This window comes from Cavia porcellus, unplaced genomic scaffold, assembly GCF_034190915.1.
Source record: "Cavia porcellus strain 051 isolate PalLab524CR breed Dunkin Hartley unplaced genomic scaffold, mCavPor4.1 scaffold_29, whole genome shotgun sequence".
In the NCBI taxonomy this organism is placed as follows: Eukaryota; Metazoa; Chordata; class Mammalia; order Rodentia; family Caviidae; genus Cavia; species Cavia porcellus.
In genome coordinates, this window is record NW_026947512.1 from 7,731,358 (window position 1) to 7,740,118 (window position 8,761).

At 44.9% G+C, this 8,761-nt stretch overlaps 1 long non-coding RNA gene across 1 annotated transcript in view; it reads right to left on the bottom strand.

Moving 5' to 3' along the window:
• The window catches only part of LOC134474020 (uncharacterized), an 80,580-nt gene that overhangs the window by 11,967 nt on the left and 59,852 nt on the right, over positions 1-8,761 (bottom strand). The window lies entirely within an intron of this gene.

Here is an 8,761-nt window from a genome sequence, read left to right on the forward strand (position 1 = left end):
GTCAAGTGGGCAAGGAGCTCACACACCTTGGCTGCTGAGCCTGGGTCATGTGGCCCCTGGGGCAATTTGGTTTGGTAGATCTCAAGTTTGATAGCAATGGAAGTGCTACAGTTGTAAGTCTCCCCAGTTTCACACCAAGCTTCAGCACTGTGAAGCAGTGGTGCAATGTCCCATGGCACCCCACTATTCCATGTCAGAGACATCATTGTTGGCCATGTTGGAACTTAGGACACTGGGAAACCAAGCAAGCAGCTCCCCTCCCTGGTAAGTGGCTGCAGTGTAGCAGACTGCGGCCCCTCTAGAAGGAGAACCACCAGTGTCTTCTGAGATCCACACCATGTTGGAACTTACAAAGCTGGGAAACCAAGCAACCAGCCTGCCTCCTGGCTAAGCAATAGTGAACCTACTGGTGCATGGCCTAGAGTCAAACATCCCACTTCCCCTACCCGCTTTCTCCTGTCCCCCCATTAGCAAACGGGAACCAGAAATCTGAGCATCTCTCGGAGGTTGATCATACCAAATAAAGGCGATTTCCTTCTACCATCTCTTTGAAGGCAAACATTTTTATTACTGTTTTGTTCTATTCTGATTAATGGTACTGCTCTATTCAATATTCTGTTTTGATAAGTTCTATAATGTTCTGTATTTCATTTTATTTTGATATATGTGATTGAAATAACAACTATTGTAAAGATAATGAAATATACTGTGATATCCATTACTGTTATCCTGGTAACCTGCTGTGAAGTGCTGTACCAACTTCTCTGTACGATCTTAGTTGGCTTTATTCTGTCTTGATCTGTTGTATTTTACTACTTTCAAAATAAAATTTTAAAAAAATGAACAAAGGGTTTGGGATGTAACCCAGGGCAAAGGCCCTGGATTCAATCCCAGTCCCAATAACAACGAGGATGATGACAACAACAAAAGTTGTAGAAGGTAGCCCTGCAAACACAGGATACAGGAGGCGGCTGTTGCAGGAAGCTGGCACACGGTTGATGGACGACAAAACTAATGAATAAAGGGTGGAAGAGACAGAGACCTACATAGTCTCCGGCTATCTCCTATTATCGTAGGAAGAGTACACCCTACCTGTACACGTGTAGTATTCACACCAGTAACATAACTGTTCATTATCATGGGCCAGCACTGCACACCAGACATAACTGGACATATTTTACTTTCCTACAACCAGCGTCACTGTAGGTCTGTTTCTACCAGTTTTGCCATCACCATGTGAGTAACGTGTCTTGCCATGATATTACCACGGTGATGGTGTCACCAGGTGCTAAGAATGTTTTGGTCCTTATAATCTTGCAGGTCCACAAAATTATGTGGCTGTTATTAACAGAAATGTTATGTGGCCCATGGCTGTATTTCAAAAACATCTTCTGTGTGTGTGTGTGTGTGTGTGTGTGTGTGTGTGTGTGTCTGTTTGAAACAGGGTTGCACTATGTAGTTCACACTGGCCTTGAACTCGGTTTATAGCCCAGGCTGACTTCACACTCGCAGCAATCCTCCTGCCTCAGCCTCCTGAGTACTGGGATTACAGGCCAAAACATTGTATTATATATGAAAAATATAACAGTCTTTTTTTTTTTTTTTGTCTTTTTCGGTACCAGGGATCGAACTCATGACTGCCTGCTTACAAGGCAGGCGCTTATGCCACTGAGCTAAATCCCCAGCCCAAATATAACAGTCTTTACTTTTCAATTAAAAATTAATTTTTAAAGGATTAAAATACTGCAGCGGAACTAAACACAAATATCATGTGAGCTGTAAACGACAGCCATATGCATAATTTAAAATTTGAAAGTTTCTGATAGTTATCCTTTAAAAAGTGAAAGAACAAAACCAAACTGGAACTTTCTCAACAGCTCATCAGCTTTGTGAGCTTCAAGCAGTGCAGACTCCAGACCAGGGCCGCGGAAAGCCAGCATACCACTAGGCATCTGGGTGCTAGGACTGAGCTCCTGGGTCTTATTTTTGGGATCTTAATAACAGTTTTAAAATTTTGCCTTCAAGCCCACATGTCCACCACTTCCACCACCTGACTGCTCTTGGGCCATCCTCCCACCACGGTCCTTGTACCTAAGGGCGGGTCCCATCCTTAACTCAGAAGAAGGGACAGGTGGAGTTGCCAGATTTCCATGAAAGAAAGGAAAAACCTGCATAGTTGGTGAGTTCCCCCTATACACACACTGCCCTGTCTCTAGGGTCCCTGAAAAAAGAGACAATTGGTTTGCTGTGTATAAGTCCAAAGTAGAATGCCCACTCACAAGTAAATATTTGCCATTTGACTTCAAATTACATCATCTGATTAAAAAGAAACAGACGTTTACCACATCCTTGATTTCACCATTATGCCATTCATTGTGCAAGAAAAACATACCAGCTATTTAGCTCGTGACTTTAAAAAATGTAAACATATTTTATTTTTAGCAGCCAATATAGGTGACTTCAAGTCATAAAGAAATGAAAGTATCGTTTTGGGTTCCTCTCAGGTATAGCATAAGGGAAATTCTTCTCAAGATTTAACAATTTACGACAAATATTAGAACTCAGACACTCAACAGAACAGCCTGAGGTGGAATGTCTAATGCAGTGGTTCTTCCTGGGTGTGTGATGATGCCCTATTGCAATCCTGGCACGGAGGCAGAAGGATTACAAGCGCCAGGGTGGCCAAGGATATATAGCCAGACCTTATCTCAAAACAAAAGAAACCCAAGTGATGCATTTGTTCCTAAACTATGTAGCACTGTCTCCCACAGTATCGTCCAGTACGGGTGACAGTGTTTCCCTAACTGTCACAATAGTGGAAAGCAGTGAACAGAGAAAGGTCACTTTATTGCATGCCTGGCCATCACGGAACAGTGCATGCAGCATGACTTGTTGCGTCCAGAAAACCACAGGTGTCCCACGAAGAAAGAATGAAAGTGTCTCCCTTGGGCATTCAGAGGAGGACAGCTTGCCAACTGGTGTGACTGAACCTCAGAGCTGTGACCTAAGAACTGAGGGCTGTGGCCACTGTTCCCTTTAGGGAATAGGGGAAAGCCAGTCTGCAGTGAGGGAAGGCTGCTATGGATGTAGACCAGAAACAAGGGACAGTGACAGAGTGAGGGTCTTGCTATATCTTTGTACACTGCCCCTGAGGCTGACGGATGGTGCTGCTCCTGGTTCCTGGCTGTCTGGTCCTGACTCCTGAACTGCCTTCCTCTGCACACCAACCAAGAGCGAGCGGAAGGGAAGGAGGCGGAGGAAATGCTGGGCAGCAAATGATAAAGAACGCGCTAGAGCCTGAGCAGGCACTTTGAAAAGAAGGAGCGGCATGGGTTTGAAGTTGACCAATTTAGGATCCTCACCGAGCTACGAGGCTGTTTTAGGGTAGATTTTAATGCCAGGAGTGCCTGTATGGTTTAGAGATCAGTTAAGGAAATAGCTGCAAGTTGAAAAGAAAGTCGCCTTCTTTAAAAAGAAAATAAGACAAAACAACAACAAAAAAATTGCTGGGTGTGGTGGCACTCTTCTGTAATTCCAGCACTCAGGAGGCTGAGGCAGGAAGATCATTGTGAGTCTGAGGCCAGCCTGGGCTATGTAGCAAGATCCTGTCTTAAAAGAAAAAGAAAAAAATAGAGCAAAGCATTCACACTCAAAAGAAAGTATCTGTAGAAACAACAGTCTTGTTGCAGAACTAGATTGTCCTAGACTGTGTCCTGTTTAAGGTCCTGAAGCCAGATGAGCTACAGCAGGAAGTGGTGGCCCAGAAGTGTCTTTATGTGGGCTGGTCCTTAATGGATGGTTACAGCTTCTTTAAATGAAAAAGGAAGAGGAAGAATTTCTGGTTTTGCTGGCCAGCAAATCATCTAACGACCTCAGGAGAATGGCTGCAGAAGAGGTATTCCCTTTGTCACCTGCCAGGACAGGTGAGGGCAGTGTGGTGGCATGGTGTTGAGTTCACTCCTGCAGAGACAGCATGGTGTGGGATGTGGCAGCTGAGCTTTCCTGGCACAGCTTCTGCCCCGGGCTCTGTTCCTGATGATTTTAGGGATTCAATCAAAGGCCTTCACACTGAGCTGCATTCCGCAGCCTTTTTCATTTTGAAACAAGGTCTTGGTAAGTCACTAAATTACCCAAGCTAGGGTCAAACTTGGCAATCCTCCTGCCTCAGCTTTCCAGGGTGCTGCGATTACAGACACCTGCCACCACACCTGGCTTCCATCCCAGTCTCATTTTTTTTCTTGGATTTCAAAGAGGATGCTGCGTTTCCTGAGATCCATTCCCAGAACTCCTCACCACTGATCTTTCCCTTGGCACATTCTCCACCATCATCCCCTTGGCAGAGTGCCCTCCTCCTACATTTCTGAACGCAGCACAAGCCTCGAATGCACTGCTTTAAAACTTGATTATTCCAAAACTGTATCTCGAGTTCAGGAATGGAAACATTAAACAAATAATAATAAGGCAAAAATCAAGTCTTATGGAATGCTGTTCTGGTTAACCCATATAGGGATGGATGTAAAGAAGTCGTTTCTCATGGTCAGAGGTCCCAGCCGCAAGATCTCACAGACTCAGCGGCTGTTGGCTTTGAACCTTGCTCTGGAGAAATGGGAAGAAAACTGCCTGCCACATGGAGCAATCAGTAAAAGTCAGCTCAGCAGAACTGAAGCAGGCCCGAGTTCTCACCCTGGAATTTGTTTTTTAACACTTGTTGCAGAAGACTGAAGGACTGATGTATCTCTAAGGCTTCCTACATCTCTAAAAGCTACGAGAAACAACGTATTTAGGTGCGGTTGGTATCTGGGCCATTTCTCAGGCTTCTGCCCAACTAGCAAGGAGTAGCCCTCTCGGCCCTCTGCCAGCCCAGCCCTTTAGCTCTCCTACGCATGCGCGCCCAGTCCGCGAGCCCCGCCCCCTGGAGCGCCCGCCTTGCTCTTCCCCCGGCCGCGATATTTTCCTTCTACACTTCGCAAACTCGGTTCCACCGCTTCGCTGGGGCCACAGCTGAAAAGTCTCTTTAGACGTCTGCCGTGACTTCTAATCGAGATAGCCATCTCCTGCAGCCCAACACTCCCCATTACATCATCCTGTTTATTCCTATGCAGTGCCTTTCGCAACACATAGCTGTCTTTAGTGTTGACCAGTTTATAATCTCTCTTTCCCTTGAGCTGACAGACTCTGTAAGGGCAGGTAATTTGCCCATAGTTTTCTTTATTGGATCTGTAGAATCCATTTAATGTCATTTCTGAAATAGAAGATCTGGTTCTTCCCCTGAGAGGGTCAGCTCTTTACTGGAAACTGGCTTGCTGACCAGATACGGCCTGGGTGTTAGCCCTTCCTTGTTCCTTGGTACACTTGTCCAACATGTCCAACTGTGTGACTTTTCCCTGCCCAGAATCTAGGTTTCTGGCAGAATACAGAAGTTTCGTATTGGTTGGATGAATAAATCAACTTGATTGAGGCATAATTTATTTACAGAAAGATGTGTCATTTTTACTGTTCAATTAATTTTTGCAAATGCATGAGCCCAGAGAGGTAACCACCAACATGATCAAGATACCAAAATTCCATTATCCCCAAAACGTCCCTCTTTCCTCCCATGCTCCTCCCTGGCCACAAGCAATCATAAAATCATTTGATTTTAGCTATATCTCACCTCTTCCCAAAAGACTTTTTAAAGGGATTTAAAAGGGAATACATATGCCAAAATCAATAAAAGGAGGAAGAAAAGAGAAAAAAAGCTCAAGAGGTGAAAGGCAGATAGCAGACAGTCCGGCCCGTAAAGGTCAATGGAGCCATGTGATGGGTCTCAGTGGTCAAGGTATGGCTGCAACCTCCAGAGAGCCAAGGTCAAGAGCCTTGACTTGAGAAGGAGTTCTGATCACTTCTTGGCCTTTTAGCTAAGATGAAGTGTGGAGGAATTCTGGGAGCATGGTCCTAAGTCGGATTCCTTCATAAGTCTGACAAAGACAGTCATATACACATTTGGCACAAACATACACTGTGTATTGGTTTTGTGCTTCCTAGAGGTCCCCACCACATCACTGCTGAATTTCCTCCTGCTTCTGGACAACCCGGGATCTGATTGAGCACCGGGCCACTGTACACCATCATACTGTACAGTACACACACAGCAGCACCCCTGTGACAATGTCTGGCAGACATGTGAGCTACTTCTGTGATCTGTTCACATCTCTGAATGTTTGCAAAGTAGGTCCCTTTGTATCTGTGAAAGTTTGCAACTCAAATGTTCATAAGTCAGGGGCTTATTCTACTTAAATCATCATTGGGGAGCAAGAGGCACACTGTTTTTGGAGGGAAGACAAAGTTTCTCTACTACTAACATCCGGGAAGCTCATCTCGCAGGGCAACAGCCAGAAGCCTCTAGGGAACGTTCTGACTGTGTCCTCAGCGATGCCACATTTCACAGAAGTGCAACAGGGATATTCACTCGTCTGTTATGTTTCAACAACCTTCCATAAACAGCAAACTTTATAGTATCTTCTCTTAATAAAAGGCTCTCAGTTGGGCTTCTCAGAGAATTGGGGAGAAAGTAATTCAAAATGCTCTTCTCCCGTGCAGGTCTAGGGCTCAAGATTTGCCCCCTTATGGGTAGAGGCATTTGCTTTGAAACCTCGGTAAGCATGTGGGAGGGGTAATGTTTGGTTAGCAAACTTGAAAGGGCCTGGACAGGATCCCTGTGTAGATCAAAGTCCTCCCCATCCTGCCTGGAGCTGGGCTCTGGGTGTGGGGAAGGCATCTGAGGAAAAGCCAGGATTTTCTTTAGGAACTAGTTTTGGAGCTGGGCCAGCACAAGCCAGGACGCAGCAGAGATGCCGCACTTGCACACGGTAGCATTACCACTTTTAATATGAAGTATATTGTGGGCCAGTGTTGACAGCTCCTCACTGTAGCCACACAGACTTCTTAGTAAGTCTTGGGAGACATCTCTTTTGCCTCCTGATGCAACAACAGGTCCTAAAAACAAGCCCCACCCCCTTCCCTGCTGGATTCTGAATCGATTTAAAAATCAGACAGAAGGTTAAGGCCTTTGCTTCAGCAGTGACCACACAAGGATGGTTAGGAAATGTGGCTCTTGTCTGTGGGCAGATGAGCTTCCCAGGTGTGTCGGTCCCTCCCACCCTGTCACAGGCTGTGCCTGTGCAGCACAGGCTTCCGGAAGGAGGACAAAGAGGACCAAAGCTCCCCACTTCCCTTGCTCCAAAGTGTAGATAGAGGTGGAGGAGGGACGCGGTCAGGGGGGAGCCTTGCCGGGATTCACCTCCACTTTCCCCAGTGAGAAGCGTCACCCCTCTCACCTGGGCAAGCAGGACAGTTTATTCTCTCTGGGATAGTGTCTCTAGTGTCTGCTGAGATAAATTTGCCACAAGACCATGACTGAAGGGACTGGATTTGATACTGACCATTCACATATTGACAATCTGTCCTAGATAACAATTTTTGGGTAACATCACTTGTTCTTTTTGAACAATAATTGTTCAAATAATTGCTCAATAATTGTTCAAAATAGAAAGAAGAAACAATAATTTCTTCTTTCTATTTTTTCATTAGACTACATCAGCTGTTAATTATGGCAGGGGTGTGTCAACACTGTCTCACAGTGGCATCAACCACTAAGGTCTATATTAAAAGAATGCGGGAGTCCCAGATGCACCTTTGTTTTGCACTAGTTAATATTTGTCCTGAAGGTCATTTGGTCACTCCTTAACTCAGGGGTGGTATTATAAGCCAGGTTTTGCAAGAACACTAAAATAGTGGTCTCCATGAGCTCAATGTCTGCAGTTAGTTCCAGCCCATGTGTCCTGGTAAATGCACACAAACTGGCTCTTTGAAATAAAGTCCTGATTTGTAGTGTTTTCTACTTGCCAATTATCATGGGGCCAATTCTCCCTCTACGGCTAATTTCAAGCTGCTGATGTGATATTACTACATGGGGAACTGGGAAGAGAACCCTGCTAACACACTACTATGTACTTCCATAATAGAGATACAAGAGGCCCAAATAATCCGAAGATAATAAATATGAAATACAAGTAGAATAGAGAAGTTATATATTTTTTAATATTCACTGCACGTTTTAATGTAATTTATTTATAAGCTCATATAATTTAACCTTTAGAAAAGGATATTTTTAAACAGTTTACCAAATTCAAAAAAATTTAACAATCAGCTCCCATGAGCCAATATAAACCATTTCCAGCACAGCACTGATTCTAGTCCATGTAATTAAAGGTCAAGGAAAGGTCGAGTTCCCCACAAGGCCGAAAACCATCAATCACTGGCCAATATTGCAAAGTCAGCATTGGACAGAGCCCTGAGCCTGTCACTTCTTAGAAAAAGCTTAATGTTTTGATGCACTATATAGCAAATGTAACAAGCCTAGAATTTCAAGAGAGTAAAGACAATTTTTCTGCTTGAAAAAATGAAATAAATTCTATCTGAGTCAACCGAGAGGGAGGGACAATTTGGCAAGGAGCTGAGCCCATCTGTTAGGACAACGTTAATGACAATGTTTCTGACATTTTGACGTCACATCTGAGCCCTGAGCTTTATGCGGTTATGTGGTGTCACATCAGGAGCCTTGCAGCTGAAGAGGCCACGGAGACTCTGTGATGTCCAGGCGTGTGGTGACAAGGGCCCAAGCAGGGGAGGGAGAGGGGGATGCGAGAGGAAGTGTCCCTCGCCTCTTCTGTCAGGCAGAGCGAGAGTCTTCTCATGAAAGAAACCTGGAAGTGCTCTCATC